This window comes from Strix uralensis, chromosome 17 (assembly GCF_047716275.1).
Source record: "Strix uralensis isolate ZFMK-TIS-50842 chromosome 17, bStrUra1, whole genome shotgun sequence".
In the NCBI taxonomy this organism is placed as follows: Eukaryota; Metazoa; Chordata; class Aves; order Strigiformes; family Strigidae; genus Strix; species Strix uralensis.
Window position 1 is genome coordinate 6,478,321 of NC_133988.1, and position 20,724 is coordinate 6,499,044.

General features: G+C 38.8%; 2 protein-coding genes across 3 annotated transcripts in view; one reads left to right on the forward strand and one right to left on the reverse strand.

The window, feature by feature from the left end:
* Positions 1–20,724, reverse strand: part of RSPH14 (radial spoke head 14 homolog) — a 103,217-nt gene that overhangs the window by 9,973 nt on the left and 72,520 nt on the right. The window lies entirely within an intron of this gene.
* The window catches only part of GNAZ (G protein subunit alpha z), a 74,373-nt gene continuing 62,197 nt past the window's right edge, over positions 8,549–20,724 (forward strand). The window contains exon 1 of one of the 2 annotated variants that reach the window (XM_074887335.1): positions 8,549–8,905. The gene's annotated coding sequence lies outside the window, so the exon portion shown is untranslated. Of the gene's footprint in view, positions 8,906–11,982; positions 12,050–20,724 lie in introns of those variants that run through there. The other variant, XM_074887336.1, reaches the window with a different exon arrangement.

Genomic DNA, 20,724 nt, shown 5'->3' on the forward strand with positions numbered 1-20,724 from the left:
GAATTAATTATGTGTCAGAGACTGAGGAATTTAATCTTGAAAATTAACATGAACTTGCTTTGAAAATATGAATCATTGAACAGACTGAAAGACTGCAAATAGTGGTAGAAGACAACAGGAGGAGGTTAAAGGGAACATTAACTCAGTCTCATTGTATAAGCACTTCTTTTTTACATTTTCTTCACTGTTAGAAGGGTGAGAGATTTATTTTTTTCTAGTTTAAAAAATGAGTTGACAGAAATTTCAAAGACGAAGAAACTGGAAAAATTGTAGTGTTGACAAATCCGCTGCTTATATTTGCTGATCTAGCATGCTGGCAAAGCTGCAGTAAGTCAATTTTATCCTGCAGTTTACACTGCTTACACTGGTGCCAAGACGAGCACAACTGAATGGTTAGAACTGATAAAACCTCTAGGAAAAGAAGAATACAGTACAATAGGCGGGTGAAATCCTTTTCTGCTTCAGATGGTCTGGCTTGGCAATTTCGTTTGAAATGAGAGTAGAAGAAACACATCTTGATTAGAACCACAGGCCCAGATGGTTGCACGACATGAGCGGAGCTGTATGGAAAGGCAAACTGATTCTCTACTTCCCACTCAGACCTGCTACTTTGCAGATTCTATGTTTTCTATAGGAAGCCATGTTCTTAAGGAAAACTACTTATACTGCTCAATGAAAACTGCATTCTGTTCTGAATAAGATTCTACAATAGTGCTTTCCAGTATGTTTTAGTCTATATCTTATTTCCAGCAGTGAAAAATTCTGAAATCTTAATTGAATACAAGACTACCAAGGTGTGGGCTGCTTTGAGGATGATTTGTTTTTGGAAGTGCCTCCCCAGTAAATGTTGCTCTTGGGTTGAGAGTCTTATTCCTCCAATGAGCTGTAAATCATAGACGTTGTCTGAAAGGAGTCTATCACAAATAGGCACGTCTTAAGTGTATACATATTTTTTGACTAGAGATGCATTCCTGGATGAGGCTCTCGAAGTGAATGAATGAAGGTGTTCTTGCAAACTTTTTTATAATTTATCTGGAAAACCACTAGGTGCAGTAGGACCCAAGCCACAACAACAATGAAATGAACCTGTTATTTAGCCTGGACTAAAATATTAGGTCTAGCTTCTGTGAACACGCCACGTTAAACACAGGCACTTCAACAGTGCTACTAATGTGCTTATCTTCCAGAACATTTTATACAGAGTATTCAAAACGCTGTTAAACAGAGAATCATATTTGCGACAGTTATAACAGATACCAGAAACTATTTAATCAGCTGATAGAGATTACTGCCATTTTAATATGCTTTTAAATATAACGTTGTAAGTAAGTCTGAAAACTACATTAATTGAAAGATTTGATCAAGTGTTTATCAATTTAATCAGTTCAGTTGTTAGGTAAAGTTAGCATGAAGTGCTTTGCCCATTTAATTGATCACCCAGTCAGTAAGAAAGTGATTCAGATGGCTTAAATGTAGGTTTCTAATGTCATTTTAGTATCTGAGGTATCACTTAGGACTGTCAGGTATGACTTTAAGACCTACAGGACACTTGGGCATTTCTGGGGTGCAGCTGGAGGCCTTGAAAGCTGAAAATGGTCTTAGAGACTTATATCTGGAGGCTAAACTGCTTCCTAAGTCACTTCCATTTGTTATTTGAATTGATCTTGTGCATGCTATTGACAGAGCAAAAACTTTACAAAAGAGTGGTCAATCACAAAAACCAGCAGTCACATTTATGCAATTTTCTGTTAGTTTATCACTAATGTAGTCACAGACCAGTCTTTTGTATGCTTTTTCTCCCCTCTGTCTAAAAATGCTTCACAAAAGAGGTACTGATCAGTTATAACTGGGTAAAGCTACTACTTTGTGTATTTACTTTGTGTTTAATAAATGACCATCAGTTGGAAGATTTATGTATGTAGTATCTTTATTGTTTATGTAGATAAAAAATTAGCTGCAGGTCTGACATGGAATAGATATAAAATTATCTAAACTAATTACTTAGACCTCACTGTAGTATTCCAAATTTTTACAGAACTCCTCTGGCATCTAAAGTCCCCATAGTAAAGCTACTGGAATGTCCCCAGCTTTTCTTCCATAGCTTTCCAGAATTACCTTTGTGTCCTCAAACAAAATTTTCAGTCTTTCTTTTTAAACTACCTATTTCTTATTCCTGTTAATGAGACATGACAAGGTAATAAAAGGGACAAATAATAGTGCCTGCTGAAACTGTAGCTATATCTCATGGTTCCTACATGAAGTAGAATTATCACGTGAAAAGGATACAAGGAAATGTGAAATTCAATTACAGCATTTTTTTCTATGTGATAGACCATTTTTTTCTAGTGATAGAGGAGCCAGCGAACAGAGGTGCTATGCTGGACCTTGTTCTCACCAACAAGGAGGGGCTGGTGGGGAGTGTAAAGCTCAAGGACAGCCTTGGCTGCAGTGACCATGAAATGGTGGAGTTTAAGATCCTTGGGGCAGCGAGGAGGGCACACAGCAAGCTCACTACCCTGGACTTCAGGAGAGCAGACTTTGGCCTCTTCAGGGATCTGCTTGGCAGAGTAGCATGGGATAAGGCCCTAGAGGGAAGAGGGGCCCAAGAAAGCTGGTTGATATCAAGGATCACCTCCTCCAAGCTCAGGAGCAATGGATCCTGACAAAGAAGTAGTCAGGTAAGACCATCAGGAACCTGCGTGGATGAACAAGGAGCTCCTGAACAAGCCCAAACATAGAAAGGAAGCCTACAGAGGGTGGAAGCAAGGACTGGTAGCCTGGGAGGAGTACAGAGAAACTGTCTGGGTAGCCAGGGATCAGGTTAGGGAGGTCAAACTCCTCTTAGAATTAAAAAGGGAAAGAAAGGAAGACCCAGGGAATCACAGTCCAGTCAGTCTCACCTCTGTGCCTGTCAAGATCATGGAGCGGATCCTCCTGGAAACTATGCTAGGGCACATGGAAAATAAGGAGGTGATTGGTGACAGAAAAAGTGGCTTCACTAAGGGGGCAAATTGTGCCTGACAGAATTGGTGCCCTTCTACAACGGGGTTACAGTGTTCGTGGGTAAGGGAAGAGCAACTGATGTCATCTACCTGGACTTGTGCAAAGCTTTTGACACTGTCCTGCACAACATCCTTGTCTCTAAATTGGAGAGATGTGGATTTGATGGATGGACCATTCAGTGGATCAGGAACTGACTGGATGATTGCACTCAAAGAGTGGAGAGCAGTAACGAGTGACGCTCCTCAGGGGTTGGTGTTGGGACCAGCACGGTTCAACATCTTTGTTGGTGACATGGACAGTGGGATCAAGGCACCCTCAGCAGTTTGCCAACAACACCGAGCTGTGTGGTGCGGTCACACGCTGGAGGGAAGGGATGTGCCATCCAGAGGGACCTGGACAGGCTGGAGAGGTGGGACCATGCCAACCTCATGGAGTTCAACAAGGTCAAGTTCACGGTCCTGTCCATGGGCTGGGGCAATCCCAAGCACAAAGACAGGCTGGGTGAGGAGTGGATGGAGAGCAGCCCTGTGGAGACGGACTTGGGGGTGTTGCTGGATGGAAAACGGACTATGAGCCAGCAATGTGTGCTCGCAGCCCAGAAAGCCAACCGTGTCCTGGGCTGCATCAAGAGAAGTGTGGCCAGCAGGTCGAGGGAGGGGATTCTCCCCCTCTACTCCACTCTCGGGAGACCCCACCTGGAGTCCTGTGTCCAGCTCTGGGGGCACCAACATCAGAAGGACATGGACCTGCTCGAGCGGGTCCAGAGGAGGCCATGAAGATGATCAGGGGGCTGGATCACTGTCCGTACGAGCCCAGGCTGACACAGTTGGGGTTGCTCAGCCTGAAGGAGAGATGGCTCTGGGGAGATCTTATAGCCACCTTCCAAGACCTAAAGGGGGCTACAGGAAAGGTGGGGAAGGACTTTTTATCAGGGAGTGTAGGGATAGGATGAGAAGTAATGGTTTTAAACTGAAAGAGTGTGGATTTAAATTAGATATAAGGAAGAAATTCTTTCCTGTGAGGGTGGTGAGACACTGGCACAGATTGCCCAGAGAAGCTGTGGCTGCCCCCTCCCTGGCAGTGTTCAAGGCCAGGTTGGACGGGGATTTGACCAACCTGGTCTAGTGGAAGGTGTCCCTGCCCATGGCAGGGGGTTGGAACTAGATGACCTTTAAGGTCCCTTCCAACCCAAACCATTCTATGTTTTTAAGTTCCTATTAAAAAATATATATATAATTCTTTTGAGGCCCTGTTTTGATACTTCTTCAGCTGGCAAGAATGTCAGTGACAAAAAAAATATTTGAAATCAATACATTTCTTCTTTTTGTTTGTTATTGTAAAAATTAAACAGAGCCTAAATGCCTGCCTCTATCCTCAAGTGGGATAGACCTACTTTCAACTCACTGCTTCGATGAATATTTAATTATTCTTACAAAGTGGAAAACCTTCGAACAGGAAGACTGCAGGAAGGAAGAGAGCATCCCAAGAGTAACCAATAGCCTGTTGCTCAGACCACTTTACTAGAAGATCTGAAGCTGGTACTTTTACTTTTAAAAGCTTTGGTTTCAAAAAATTCCTGGCCCTGTTTAATTGCATTTCCTTGGGTATAATTTCCAAAGAATGATTTTTTCCGTTGTTCACACTTCACAGATCTTCTGTTGTATACTTTGGTAAATGGTCCCCACTTTCTTCTTGGGTTTAAGTTTGAGAGGATTTTGTTTTGTTTTCCCTTATCCTTTGCCCTTAATAGTGAAGAATGAGGAAATAGTTTAATTCTCCTTTTTTTAAAAAACATAAGAATGCAGACTTGAAGGATGGGTCCTTTATGAAGAACTACATTCCTTTATCTTATTTCATGGTATCTCTGTCTGTAGCTTTCTTCCCATGGAGGCTCTGAAGGTGTTGGCGTCCATGTATCCCTCACAAAGCTTAGGATAAGTGAGGACTGCTGTGTAAAGCTAACTGCACAGGAAAGCCAGCGTATCTTCCAGGGCTCCAGGCGAGCCTCCAAGCAGCTGTCCACCAGCTGCTGGATTTAATGCTTGTTTTTCTAAACTTGGCTTCAGTGGCAACTGCTGATTCAGCAGTTGAGCTAATGACTGTTAATTGCAGATACAGTAGGTACATAATAAAACTGTGAAGAAAGGTATGTAAGGCAGTTACGATTTTTAGGGTTTGGTTGGTTTTTTCTTTTCAAAATTTTTGTCTGTTGAAAAACTAGAGGAGTCCTTCCCTTTAGCTGAGTGTGGTATTAACTGCAACTCATTATCTGGGTTCACATTCTCAAACGCCTCCCATGATTTGACCTCATAGGAATAGTAAACAGTTGATATTAAGTGAAACCCTCAGTTACTTAAAGGATGTGAGAAGAAGATAAAAGGGTGAAATCCTGGTAGAAAGTGAATTTTCATCCTAAATGATAAAGCCAAATGAGGTCAAGCTGATACCACCTGCTGGAAGGTGCATTCATGACTTCTCCCCCCCCCCCCCCCCCCCCAATCTCACAGTCACTGATACAAAGCAACAATATGCCAGATAGTTATAAATATCAGATCCCAGTCATCTGTACTTGATGCTATTTTAAACTCTTCCACGTGAGAAAAATGGTTAAAAATAAAAATACAGACTTTTTATTCTTCTCTAAATGTTCTGTTCAGTTCTCCGTGCTCAAAGAGAATCACAGACCCATCTATAAATATCTAACCCAGATCTACAATTGCTTGTTAAAAAGAGGGTGTTTGGTTGAAAATTGAATGAAATACAAAATGTCTTTTATTATATTTTTATTACAGACCAGATGTGGCCTTGCAATTTACCCTCTATCATTTGGAAATGTACATTCACCAAGAACATTGCATGGGTGCATATAAATATTTTGATGTTGTCATGGTATAATAAAGGGTAATTGATTAGAAAAATCCCTATGGGATTTTCCACTTAAGAGCACATTTCTGTTTCAGCACTATTGTCTTCAAACCAAACATGTACGAATGCATCTATTTTGATTGATCCCAAACAGAAAGCAACAGTAAACAGGCGAGGCTGTTTGGCTTTTGGTCAATGAATAGCACTGGCAAGTTGAGTGAAACTTGTGCAGTTAAGGGTTCCAGTAAGTTGCATATTAGATGTTACACCTCAACAGTCAAATGCTACTCCCTTCAAATTAAAACCTGCTCTGATATGGGAAGGATGGTGACCTGCCTGACATGGAAGAGGCAGCAGGAATCCAGCCAGACCATCATGGTTCCCTCAAATTACTGTTTACTATTTCCAGGCAAAAAAAGTAATGCAAACTATTCACTTTCAATATGTATTTGTGTGTTTTCAATCTATCCGTATACAAAGAACAACATTTAGAGTACTGAGCTAAAGAACTGGTTTTATATGCCATTTGACTCTGGCATTTAATCACCTGTATATGCTATTTTGAGTCATATATTTCTCTTTAAATTCCTGTGGGAGCTTAGCTACATGTAGTGCAATTAATGCATGCTGAAAGGCCCTAACAGAGAATTTCTGGATGCAGGACAAGGTGAGACTGAAGAAAACTTAGACATATCTGCTGATTTATTTTTCAGATGAGTTAGGTTTTAACTCTGCCGTTAATCACAGCAAGCTCCCATACTGTGGTGTTGAAATAATAACAGCTAAACTTCTCAGAGAAAGACCTGTTCCATTACTCACGCACTGCATGCTCGTAATTCCTTCACTGACAAAATTTGATCTACAGTTAGGTGCCTCCCTCAAAACCACAAGAAAGAAAGCATTTTGTTATATCAATTGAAAATACCTAAAAGTGATGAAATCAGTTGAGAGCATGTGAACGATGATCTTCCTGCCCAGGATGATGGTAGTCAATGCTGTTATTTCTGCCAAAGTTGGTTTATGTGTGGAAGATGCTTTTTCTCACATATAAAGTACTATACTAAGATACATGTAATATGACAGTTTCTATAGTAACTACTTGTTCTTTATGGAATAGCAGATTAAATCTGTACACCTTGTTATTGTTCTTTTATCCTATTATCTAGACTACTCAGTTACCACAGATACAAATTTTTATTCTATTCCCTTGCCAGCATAACTATATCAGGGATTTATGCAATTGCAAGTAAAGAGTACATCTGAAAAACAAAACACTATTAGAATTTTTAAGTTGACCACTACCTGATCATATAAATGCACCAAAAGACATACGTGCATATATATCGAAAGCTAAAATTTCAAAATAAAACTGTAGAGGTTATCTTTTTTTATTAAAGCAGGGCAAATGTATGATTTGAATATTATCATTTTGCTGGGAGAACAATGCAAGTTATGTATATGCCATTTCTTTTTTAAATGCTTGGAGTTTACCAGAACAACTTTGCCAGACTAGATGTACTGGCAAACTCTTCTAGTGTGAACAAGACCTAAGATTCATTGCTTATAGGAAAATTTCCCTCACATATTATACTGATTCATGGCTCTTATTTCTGTGCAAGAAAAATAATGTTGCTACATTGTGTTTTACACTGAAATATTTCATTATTATAATTCATCACTGCTACGACTCTGCTGATAATATCAGGACTGGAAGTGATATTGTTTACAGGAATCGGAGGCTTTCTGCACTGTATTATGTTAGCCTTATTGTGGGAAAAAATGTCTGCATTCTGTCTGTGTCTGAAAGTCTCTATTGCTATCTCCAGCAGAAGTGTATCAGTAACAAATTATGTTTATACAATTCGCAGTGTAGGGAGAAATCATAGCTCTCTGATCAGGGCTGCAGATTCAACAATGCGACTAGTATTGTAGTATGGCCAAAAGGAAAAAGACACTAGAAAAAATGTAAAATATAAATAGGGCAAATCCATTAATGAGACAAAAAGAAGGTAATACTTGTCATTACTTAAAAAAAGCTGTAGTAAATCACACATACACAAATGCAACAGACAGGAAAAGAGAAAAGCAGAAAGGGAAAAGCAGAGGAAAATATATGTACAGTACCGAGAGCAGCTGAGTGATGGAAAAAGTGGAATGCAAACAGTAGATAAATTCCATGTAACTAAACTGTTTTTTCTCCCTTTACCCTTGATTGCATCATTCTAGCATGTACGGGACTCGTTCCCTCTCCTTCAGCAGCCCCTAAGACATGCATCGCGAAATAAATCATAAAAATCATAATCCCGACAGAGCCGCGTTCTGCACTACCGCAGGAAACATGGACCCGCTAAACAAATCCAAGAAGATAAACGCATTTGTGCGGCTCGGCAAAGCCCGTGCTGTAAGGAAACGGAACGCGTATGTGCCTGCCCATTATGTAACGCCCGAGTGCAACACAGCGGAGCAGACGAGGCAAAAAACCACAGCCCCGCTCGCCAACGTTCCCTCCCGCCGCGCCACGGAGCCTCCGGGGGAGCGGGGCGGGGGCGCGGGGGCTGCAGGGCCCGGCCGCCCCCCGGGCGGGAGCCGCCGCCAGCCCCGGAGCCGCCGCCGGCCGCGCCGCCGCCCCCCCGCCCGCGGTACCCCCCGCCGTTGGCTTGGAAACGGGCTGGCAGCCTCCGACTCCTCCTCCAGAGCCAGCCCCGCGCTCCCCCTGCCCCGGCGCCCGGCGAGACCGCCGAGCACCTCCCTGTCTCCCGCGGGGGGCCACCGGACAAGTGTTGCCGTCACCGCCTTTAAAAAATCCCGTGGTTTTAGAACATTTGATTTTCTAGGGAGAAAATGAGAAAGGGCAGGTTTTTTCTCCTGCTTGGGCTGCGGGGCTAGTGTCTGCAGTCGTGGTGTGTCTGCTCGCCGCAAATCGTAGATGCTGATGTGAAAAAGGGCCAAAGCAGAGAGGAGAAGCGTCAGTGGATGCGAGCGCTTGGACCGATGGATTGAGGAGGTGGAGGCTGCCTGCCTGCCTGGTGCTGAAGAGGTGAGTCAAATATTCCGCATTTCTTTCTTAAATCAGTTTAGCGATGAACATTTCCCTCTCTATGTATTTCCAAAATGAAAAGGGACTTCTAAAGCAAGAAGAAAAAGGTGCCGTTTTGAAACAATAAGCTATGCTTTTGCTGGATGAAAGAAAAGATGAATGTCACTGCAAGGTAGAAATATTTCACTGTGTGTAAAGGAAAAATAGTAAGGGGAGGCAGGCTGCTGATACAGTGAAAATGACCTTCTCAGGGGATACTGGCCTTCTATCAGCTGCTGCTTCAGTTTGATCCCTTTCTCACAAAATTAAGTCATCTCCCTTCCCTCGCCTGGATTGTAACCCATTAATATCCAATACCTGAGCCTTACTAAGATCCGTTGCATTCTCTTAATGATTCAGAAAGATAATCCATTAGATTCCTCCTGTTGGGAGAAGAACCTCCAGGCTGTGTAGCACCTCCTCCCAGGGAAATGCAGACTGGCTAACGTTCCATCAGAAAAGACTCCTAGCTGCTGAATTTCTGTAATAAATCCCCCCTGTAACAGTCACATCTGCTCATTCTAAGGATGTGTGGCTCTGTGGAGCTTGGAAGCTCTACCTCTTGGTGTGTGCCCATGCATGTGAAGGAATGGGGAGGTTTTGTTCGGTTAATCTGCACCTGTGGACGGCTCCCATCTGCAGTTGTGAACCACAAGTTTTTTGGTACCTTTGCATTTGCATTTTGGGTGAGTGATTCCTACACAAAACCCCCAACCCTTCAATGTTAGCTGAGAGAGCTACAGACAAATATATGTTAGTTTAAGTTCTGCTAATAGTACTGATCTGATCTGGTTTTGGCTGTTTCACTGTAGAAGCTGTTTAACATGTGTTCTTGCGGTATTTATTCTGGACGCTACTGACCTATCTTGACAACATTTTCCTGTGCAAGATTTGAGAAAAATTCACCAGTTTTCCCTTCAGCGCTTCTTTATATCCATTTATGGTGGTGATTTATACCCATTTACTGTGGGTGATTACTTTCACCCACAATTTGATTTTTATTCTGGCTCCGTATTTCACGCCATTGTGGGTCACACCCTTGGGGTGGCCGTCAAAATTTCATCTATAAAGGTTACAGCAGCAGGTCAGGTAGGAAAACACGGTACTGTGAACATCTACTTGTGGATCATGAAGGAGTAAAAATGAGCGTGTATTTTGTACTTCCTTAGGGGAAATTGTTTCTGACTTTAGACTTTATGGATATAGACATTTGAAGTCTGAGCTGATGATTTAGGTGCTGTTGTAGGCAGAAAGAGACGCTTTTCTTCAACAGGGCACATATTTGCTACCTGAAGAGATACAGGTCTGCAGAACAGAGGGCTTTTTGCCATTACCTTGGCTGTCTCCACCAAATCATTTGGTTGGAAGCTATCATGCAAAAAGCACAGATCCCTGCCCTTGGATAGAGGACATGATTACAGGTTAGGCCTATGTGTATAGAAGAATGAAGTTCCAGTCTTCAAGAAGCCAGTGATGGGTCCAATCAAAAGAAAACATCTTAGTTACATGGCACATTTAGGGGAAAATCTCATGGTATCTCCTATCACCAAAGCACTGACTTGCATTTTCAAAGAAGAATCCCACTTCTGCGTGTATATGCATGCTTATAAGGAAAGAAAAGCAGATTAATTCTGTGTAAGGCCATGGAGATTTCATTCTGACAATGGACCTTACAGAGATGAATAAACTGCATGCTACATAAAGAATGCTACACCTCTGTCTGAGGATTATGTGCTTGTCACTTCATTGACCACTGGTGAACAGAGTTGAATGATTCTTCTGGAGCTCTTACCTTGAATTTAGTAAGCCTCCAGTACAGCTCAGTGTTTCAGCTACAGGCCTTGGCTTTGAATTTAACTATAATAATCTAAAAATAACCAGCCAGGTAGTTTTGAAGGACCGAAGTGAAAGTGTTCTGGTTGTTTCAGTTCAGATTACACATTGATGGAATAAGGTACCTTCAATTTTAAGAAACCTAGACAGAACCAGGAAACAGAAATTTGTCCCTTCTTAAGGAATCTACCTGCTAAGTGGTGGGGAAGGGGATAAGTAGAGGGATAAGGATAACAGAAAATTCAGTAGACAATAAAATCTTAAATCCTTAAATGGTGAAGTCAGCTCTTCCTCTCCAGCTTAAGCAGATAAGGATTTTGACAGCAGATAGAGTCTTGGTTGATACGCAGTGGTGAGGCAATATAAGGGAATGATGTCTTTTTCTCTCTCCCCACCCATGAATTACAAGACAAATACTCTCAATTCATTTGGGTTAAATCACAGTAATTCCACTTTTTTCACAAGAGATTCTCCAGATTTCTGTAACTGAAATTGAGACCTGACTCTGACTATTTCCGTGTAAAGTTTTGGTCCTGCTTTCACAGGAGTCACTGGAAGTTTTGTCACTAATTACAGTGGGAGAGAGCCCAGGCTCAATACAAGCATGCATAGTTTCACTGATCAGGTTCTCCCATGCCCTCTAGGAACAACAGTGTTGAACGGTTTTATAGCTGATTACAGTGAGGTCACAGTCTCAATGACAAATTCAGTAACCCTCTACTTGCACCACAAACTCTGATTTGTAAATTATCAGTGATAATCATATTCTTTTTACTGAGAAATTGTAGTGTTATTCCCACAAATGCTGTTAAATTTGACGTTACCCACCTTCAGCAGTATCAGTTCACTACACAAGCAATTAACTATTTTATCTAAGAGAACTTTTAAACCAAAGCCCTTCAAAATCAAAATATTGTTATACTTAGATACAATTGTATTATTTAATTGTATTGGTGAGAAAAATTGTCCTATTTTTATTAAAAAAGAAGGCTAAGTTTTGTTCCATGTGATCAGTATCCAGAATAAATCCACATCCATTATAGTTACAACAGATTCCCTTCAGTCTGCTTGAGAGGAGAATTTGACTTACACTTTGTATGTTATATTCAAAGTTCACATTTTTATTAAACTTTCCAGAATCCAAGAGTGGTGATTAAGAAGTCCAAATTTCAACTCCCATACTGATGAAAGAGTAATCCCAAAAGGGAAAAACTAGACTGATCCAAAACAACTAAAACTGATTCTCTTCTCAAAGTCCCCTGGCAATTTAAGGTATGTGGAATAGACAACATGATAGAGAAGGGCTAAATTCAGCTTTTATTTATTCTGTTATTAAATCTGTAGTTGATACATATTAGCATTTTAAGTTCTCTTACTTTATGTGAGTGTAATTAGGGACAGAATTTAACCCTTGAAATAAAAGCTACAGAGAAAATACTCTTCTTTCTCAACAGTTGCTTTCCACTAACACCGAAGGGCACTGGTGAAGTAGAATGGAAGGAACTAATCCTGAGATGTGGGCCATTATTTCTATATTACCTAGACTTCAAACATTTGTTACTATTAAATACATTTAAAATCACAGCTAATAAAACACATGGCAAAATTTCAGAAGGCAACAGCTTTCCATGTGTTTTTTTACTTCTGTAGCTCAGAGCATTATCTATGGTTCAGCAGAAAACTCTCCCCAGAATCCCATTTTATTATTTAGTATTGGACATCCAATATATCGTTAGAGAACACAGTTTTACCCAACAAATCCGATTTTTCTCTGCCCTTGTTTTCTCTTTAAGCCCCTTATACCAGAGGGCTGTTTCTCCTCTGGATTGCTAAGTCATCACATCAAAAAGACAAGTATGATAACATTTCCAGACAATTTTATGTTAGAGAAATAGCCTTTGAAATTACCAGTGATCATGCTGGCCAATAGAAAAATATAAATGAGGCAAATCTGAAAAACTAAATTCAAATTCTGAGTATTCATTTTGCCCACATACATGAACGATAATGTCTAGAAAGCAAATAATAATTTCTTAGGAACTACAACTTGTTAATCTGGTATTTTTACAGTAGATTTATTAAATAGTAATCCCCTGGATTTGGCAGCTGGGAGGAATTATTCTCACCACTTTTAGATACCTATGACATGGACACGTACATATGGAGTAGTTGTTAAGGCTTCCCTTATAGTTGATGGAGAGAAAAAGACATTCCTATAATGCAATTAATCAGACCAGTTTTTGACCACTATCTTAGTCTGAGATGAATTGACCTCTGGAAACAACTCTCTCCACTGCCTACAAAGGAAGCACTGAGTGACTGGCTCAGAGGTAGCCACCTACGTGCATATGCTAAATATGGACAGATGAATCCCACTCTTACTGTCTATATTGTAATGTTTAACCAATCTTAACTAGTTAATTATGAAGATACTTTCATGGCTCACCACAAATATTTGTAAGTAATAATACAGTTGCTACTCCCTACCTACCAACCCTGTTTTCTTTGATAGTAACTAGGCTAGCACACTGGTTTCTTCCTCTAACTGTATCTTAACAATGCTACTGTACTGTGGAGGAAAGAATTCATTAAAACAGTACATGTAATCCAAATCTTTTATCCAGTTTTTCCTGGTACTTCGGGCAGTATTCTAGCATACGTTCCCAGTGTGTTTCTACTCTGATTTTGTGTGGCTGCTTTCTGTATTTTCAAACCTTATCAAGACACAGTGGTGCACTAATACAGTTGACACAGTTGTGCTGTGGAAGGAAAAAACACAATTCAACTGAATTGTAATCAACTCAGATGAAAGTATCATGGCATAGTAACAAAAACACAGCTTGGGGGTGGCTTACTGTTTAGATGGGGTATGCACCTGGTAATTATACTTCTTCCTTTAAGAGAGAAATATATGTGTGATTCATAATGTTACTTAAGTATCATCTAAGGGAACATCCTTCTGAAAATAATACAATTTGAGTTACTAGGTTGGGTTTTTTTAAATAAAAAGTTTCTTCTCTGGATATTTACCAGCCCAAGTCATAGAATCGAAATATTTGGAATGTATTAACAAAATATGATTTCATTTGGATATTTAATATCCATTTACACATATATGTGAATTAGAGTGGTTTTTTCAGTTTGGATGTCTTATGAGGAAATAAAGTCCAGGATGCTAGCTGTTGACCTTCCCTAGTGTTTATGCTATGGGAGAGGATTCAAATCAATACTACATAAAAGTTTTTTTCTGTATCATTTAAAGCACTAAAATCCCTCAATAAATTAATACATATGATGCTAACCAAATCCTTTCTAAACTAAAATATATCAGAATAAACATTGTTGCACTGGAGCATCTTGCTGTACTGCCACCGAGTTGATAGAGTCACACAAAATACCTTTGTTGCAACTGGGTCTTGGCAGGAAGATTTTCTCTCAAGATGCGAGAAAATCTTCTGTGCCTGGCCTTTTAAATTTGGCACAGTCAGGGTGCTATAATAGAAGCCATTTTGTAATGGGCAGATATTTATATATTCTTACAATTGCTAAGAACCTATTGAGCTTTTTGTCTTTTGTCTTGCTCAGTAATGGTACAATCCCACCTTAATCAGTCATTTCAGATGTTTTTAACCTCTTTTTCAATCCATTTATGTCCATGAACAGATAAACTTACCTTAATTTGTAATTCAGTGACATTTACGTTGGTATTTAAAATTCTAAGGCTAACCTACTTCAAATTTGAACAATTGTTCAACAATTATCATATTGTTTCTGTTCCCTGACTAGATGTGCATAAGTCTTCTGATTATGTTTCCTGCTGTGAATGTTCCGAAAAGCAAATCTGAACTTTGCCTCATGACTGTGATTACATAGGTGTGTCAAGTTTGCTTTTTGCAAGTGTGCTCATAAAAAGAAATAGAATACTGAAGACTTTATCTATTTTTTTTAAGTTACAGAAACAAATTCTTGGCTGCTAATTTCAACAATGTATTAATGCAAGGGATTAGCAATTGTTGTTTTAAATGCGGCAAGATTTTAGGCTGATGTGCATCCATCAGTGCATCTTATTATATCAGTACAATATTCCTTGATTTCACAGGTCAAGTAAATATATAGTGATCTAAACAAATGAAAGTATCAAGTATCAGCATCAACAAGAGGTAGGAATCTGTGACTTTCAACACTGCAAATTACAATTCTCCATTTTCTCCAAGAGAACTGATTGTACACTGCAGTCCTGAACAGTGCAATTCTATGTATTAGAAGTTAAACCACCAATAAAGTAGTAACCTACCACATAGACAAAGAACTGAATTATTGGTTCTGTTATAGTCCCCTTCTCTGCCAGTGCAAGTGGGTTATAAACTAAAATTAAATGTTTACAGAGGATATTACCCTGCTCCGTGACAAGAGAAGCCTCTCTCCTTGTTGTGTTGTTGGCCTGGCAACTCTACCCTTTTCCCACTTCTGCAGTCAAGGAAACCAAGAACAGTCACTGATATTGTGGCCTCTTGGGATCATACCTGGAAACTGTTCTAATTCATGCCGAGATTTAGGCAGGTCCAACCTGGCTCTACAATGAAGGCTGGATCATGAAAAAACATTTCTACCTATTCAGATTCTAAACTTCTGATCCCCTATTCAGATCAAGACTAGGAGTGTCTGAGTTTGTCTGTATTTTTGACTAATTCATGTTGCTTTTCTAGTTGTGTCTTCTGATACTGGAAAGCAATGAACCCCAAGCAGAAAATACTGCAATATCCTAATTTGGAAATAATTTGTAAGAATTGATCTGAAAGAAATGGGTGATCCTATTATAGCAAAAGTATGCTTTAAAGGGAAAGTTGTGCACACAGTCACATGGAACTCTGGGAGTATCTTTAAGTACTGTGGACTTAATTAATAAATGATGGGAGAACTTCTCAGTGAGCAGGGAAATTACCTTCCTTCTTAACTCCATGAGTAGCTCTACTAATAATATTATCTGACTTTGAGAATTTCAGCCAAGTGAAATGCAAGTGAGTACAAAGACAGTAAGGTACTTTCTCATGATCCTATAATCTACATTGCTTCTATACTTTTCCATCAGTCTTTCATAAGAATCAAATGGAAGAGGCTGACCAAATAGAAGTTTATAGTACTCAACAAAAAAGGACCTATAAAATAGACAAGCAATTAACAGTTACCCAGTATCACCTATAGGACTATCTTTGAAGTACAGGAAAAAACCCCTGCTCAAGAAAATATCTGTATTTAGATGTTTAAAAAGTAATTTATTTGGTATTATCAGGGCAGTGGCCAACTGAAAAAGGCAAGAGTTCTTGTTCTTTTCCATTAGTGGGAAAGTACAGGTCATTATTCATGAAAATCAGCAGAGTCCCCACTCCATACCCAGCCTCTAAGTATGAACTGAGGAGTTTTTATTAGGCTAGAGATGCCTCTATTACATTATTCTGAATAGGATTACCCAAATGAGCTGACTGGAGACAAGTGATAAGTTTGTCAGAATCAAGAAAGGCTAAATTTGATTAAAATCCTGAAAGAATGCAGGAACTTCTGCTGATGGTATGACTTGTTATTCCTCACTGAAAATAACTTGGGAATGAAAGAATTGAGACACTTTCCTTCTTGCTGTAAAATTATTACTGAATAACATTGTCTTTTGATCACAACTAATAAAAATGGTATTAAAAGTGTACTGCCTTATCTGGGCAGCAACATATTATAGAATAACACTAGGCAAATAATTTAATTATTTCAAAAAGTATTTTAAAAAATAAAATTTGAACTTGCTTTGTCTATGTTTGCATTTGGTTTCTACATGTCAGAGTAAATGATATATGGAATGTGTGTCATCCCCAGAAAATAACCTGGTTTCATCTACTTTATGGTGAAACATGAAAATATTAGCAGAGAGAATTTTGAATGTATTATTGTCTTGACAAAATATGGTATTTAGGTATCTTCATACAGTATCTTATTCTTGGTGTTGCATTTCTCCAAATGGAGGTAGTCTGTAATTAATCAAAGCTTATCTATATGACTGTACTTTGGATTTTGGATACTTTATGTTTTCATGATTTATCCATCAAGAATTTTTCATAGAACTCATCAAAAGCTTACATAAACAAGTCAATTCAAGAAAATAATAAAGTACTTGTAAACATTTTTTTAAAGGAGGCCAGGTGCAATGCTGTCAGTCCATGAAGCACTACTCTTATTCAGCTATGAGATATGATGTGCAAATGGAATTTTAGACATGTTGTTTATTATCTGTCTTTACCTATGTTGTGAAGATTTATATTTGATGGAGTTACATTAAGAGCACATCAATATCATTGTTTACTTGGTGTCTGCATCTTTTGTCACAATCATCAATTATAGATTCTGTATTTTCTAAGATGTAATTTAAAAGGATATATTTTTTCAGATTTATCTAGTTATAAAATGCATATGAAATACTATTTTTCACTACAAGTAATTTCTTCAGCTTGTATTAGGATTGGCCAGAGGCAAGTGGAGATCAACGGAATATAAACAGCAGAAGGTCAAGATTAAAAGATTTCAGAAAATAATGCAGGTGTGCAAAATTTTTAGGATTTGGCTCTTCCTTTAAACTTTTTGTAAAAGCCTGTAGAAGTTTCACCCTTAGGGATATTATGCTTCCTCCTACAACCAACACAAAAGATGGGAAGGGACAGTTAAAATTATTTTTGTATAGGGCACCCATTTACACTACTTAATGACAGACACAACAATCTGAAATACAAACCAAAGTTGTACCTCCTTCTTAAGAAGTAGGAAAAAAAGGTCTCAGAATAGTCAAGGAGACACAATCAGTATTATGATGATAATCTACTGTCTTGTTCTGCTATTTCTGTGCCATTCCTGCGTCTCTCAAAGAGCAAAGCTAGTTACTGGATATTTCTCTAATGCATTGGGGTCTTCAGCAAGCAGAGATGACACAAACAGTTTATCTTTGTTCCTCCTTAAGTATTTGGTGCAAAATATACTTTGGGAGGAGGAGACTGCTAGGAAGCATGTATGTCAGTGGCATTGCATCTTAACAGGATTACTGCCAGCTGGAAGAAATTGAAACAAAATTCAAATTGGTTTAAGGTGGGTTGGGCTGAAAGCTAAGTCAGCTGTGAGCTCTTTAACTATTGACTTCCTCTGTGCTTTTGGTAGAGGTGGGAAGACACTTTATCAGGTGTTTTCCTGGAGTTGAGAGGTAAGAAATTTTATGGACCTTGTTTTCTGGAATGTCTGTAGCTTTTTGGGTTGATATTAGATAATGAGTTATTCTCTTACTACTAAGATGCATTTGGTGTGGGATTTTTCAGTCTTGCAACAATGAAGATACAAAAGCTGTTTAAAAGTCACAGACAGCGTTAGGTGGCAGTACCCATGTCATCTTTCCTTAGTTGCAATACTGACTCAAATAAATCAATTTAGAAGACTTGAGGTATGATGTAAGCGAACCAAAACAAAAAAACATATGCCTTTAAGCACAATTATCCTGGAAGGCTACAAGTAGTTATCAGGTAAGAAATGGTAGGATAATTAACCAGTGGTACCTGAGAACAGATCACTGAAAATACAGAACACCCCATCTCATCCCTGCTAGCTGAGTAATCTGAGTGGTCTTAGAGGTATCCTCATACTCTTTTAACAAAGTTTTCAAGATAAATTATTGTTTTACTGTGTATTGTGGATATTTGCCCTCACTTGGTAATCTGCTTGGTGAGTTTAGGGTGAATTTGGAAGCTGGAATTCATACAGCTGCAATAGCTTTTGTACTGTTTTGACCTAATACGTCTCACTGAGAAACTTGTGCAAGACCTTTCCACTGAGGTAAGGATACATGCTGAGCAACCTCTAGCATATATATTGTTTCTTATCCCGGATCTGTGCCTGCTACTCATAATTGTAACAGTATCAACAGCCTTTTTCCTGCGTATCTCGTGTGTGAAATACAGAATGCTAACTAGTTAGGAATCTATGGCTTCTTATCTGTGGTAAGATTTCAGCTTTATGTGCCATCTTAATGATAGGATACAGTGTTACCATAAGTAATTTTTTCTGGTAATATGAGAAATGAATAACTAAGGATCCATTGCTGAATAATGAATAAACTAAAGGCTTGATTAGCACCTTTCAGCTTTGAGATAATTTTAGTGCCACAGCTATTTGAGTCAAGAAGAGATGTCACTGAGAGTAAAAAGAACAAAAGAGCAACCATTTAAAATGCTGCTGTTAAACCTGTACCATGTGGTTATTGTCATACACTCGTCTGGTTTGTGAAACTCTCACTTAGGCTGTTAGGACTGCGTCATGCAGAAAAACCTGCAAAACTTGGTTTTATTGCTATTAACAGTAGTAGTAGATCATGTATGTAGTATCATAAATCAACCTATCAGTTCTCAATATTTGATTCAAGAGCCTACTTCAAACAAAATGAATGAAACAATAAGGAGATCACAAAATGGTGAGCTAATTAATTAGGTACCTTAAAGAAGAGGAGACAATTTTATTTGAGGTGTGATACAAGAGGGAAACTTTTCTGACCTCAGCGTAGAAGAACTTGTACGACAGGAGAGACAGATTATTTGCAGGCAGAATTTAAGGCTTAAAGAACTAGCAAAAGTGCTGTCACAGGTTTTAGTAAAAATACAGGAATTGTGGTTGCATGGCTATGGAGTTTGCAGGACTATAGGGAATAAAAAAATTGTAATCAGGGAAAAAATCTGAATGCTGAAAACGTCCTTACATACACCACAAACTTGAATAGGAGCAGTAATTACCCTCCTTCTCCTTGCTTTCCACGTGCACACGTATATACACAAAAGTACTTGAGTGTTGATAGGACACCAAAAGAATCATCAGTATGTGTTACAAAACTTGGAGCTACAACTGCTTATACTAGTAGTAGTAGCAGCACAATTACTAATGCACAGCTGAAAAATAATAAAAGATGAAGAAAAAATGTGATTGGATTTTGGTTTATCCCTAATAACAAAAATAACTCCATCTATCATTTATATGTTTCAGGTTTGGGGAAAAATAACTATTTACAAACTTGCTGGAGGCTGAAAAACAACAACTTCGCCCAGCCAAATCTGAATCACAGTACTCCTATGTTACTGTATACCCAGATTAAAAATCCATGCAAGCTTCCTTAGAAGATGGATTTAAATTTAGCAGCTCATTTTGTTACCTATGCATTTGTAAAATAATAAATATTAAACAGTACACAGTACCTACTGTTTTGTTATAGACAAAAATCTGTTCTTAGAATGATATGAAAGTGATCCACAATACTGATAGAATTTGTATAGCCCTGTGTAAAACCCTGGCTAGGTTTTGTCATAGTATGACTCAAAATCTGTGTGGTCAAACTTGCCTTCCGTTCTTACAACGTTGACTAGACCTATGAACAAACATACATAGTGAATACCAACAGAAGCCAGGCTTGGAACATGTGTGTACAGGGAAGAAATTAATCTTAAAACAATGATACTGATCATGCTTCAGTGATACAGTAATGATGAGATCATATAAAAATGGAGAGCTGAAAGGTAGACTATTCAATTTCATATCTATTCTTACAAAAGTTTTCAGCTGTAGATATTCATATACAAGAAGAGTACGAATCATGCATTAAATACTAAATTTTCATCAGTAACACTGTCTATGTTGCTGGCAGTTAGGTATCCTGCTTGCAGTGTTTTAAAATACATTATGTTTATTTTCATCCTGGTCAAAACCAGGTACAGGATCATCTCAAAACCCACTGAAGTCAACTAAAACACTTCCTTTTATGGTAAGTGGATCACAACCATAGCACTTCATAGGGTTTGGGATTTTTTTATTCTTATTTTTACCTTAAACAATGACAGTGGTATTTATTCTGCTGAGGAATAACCATGATAAGTGTCACTTATCAT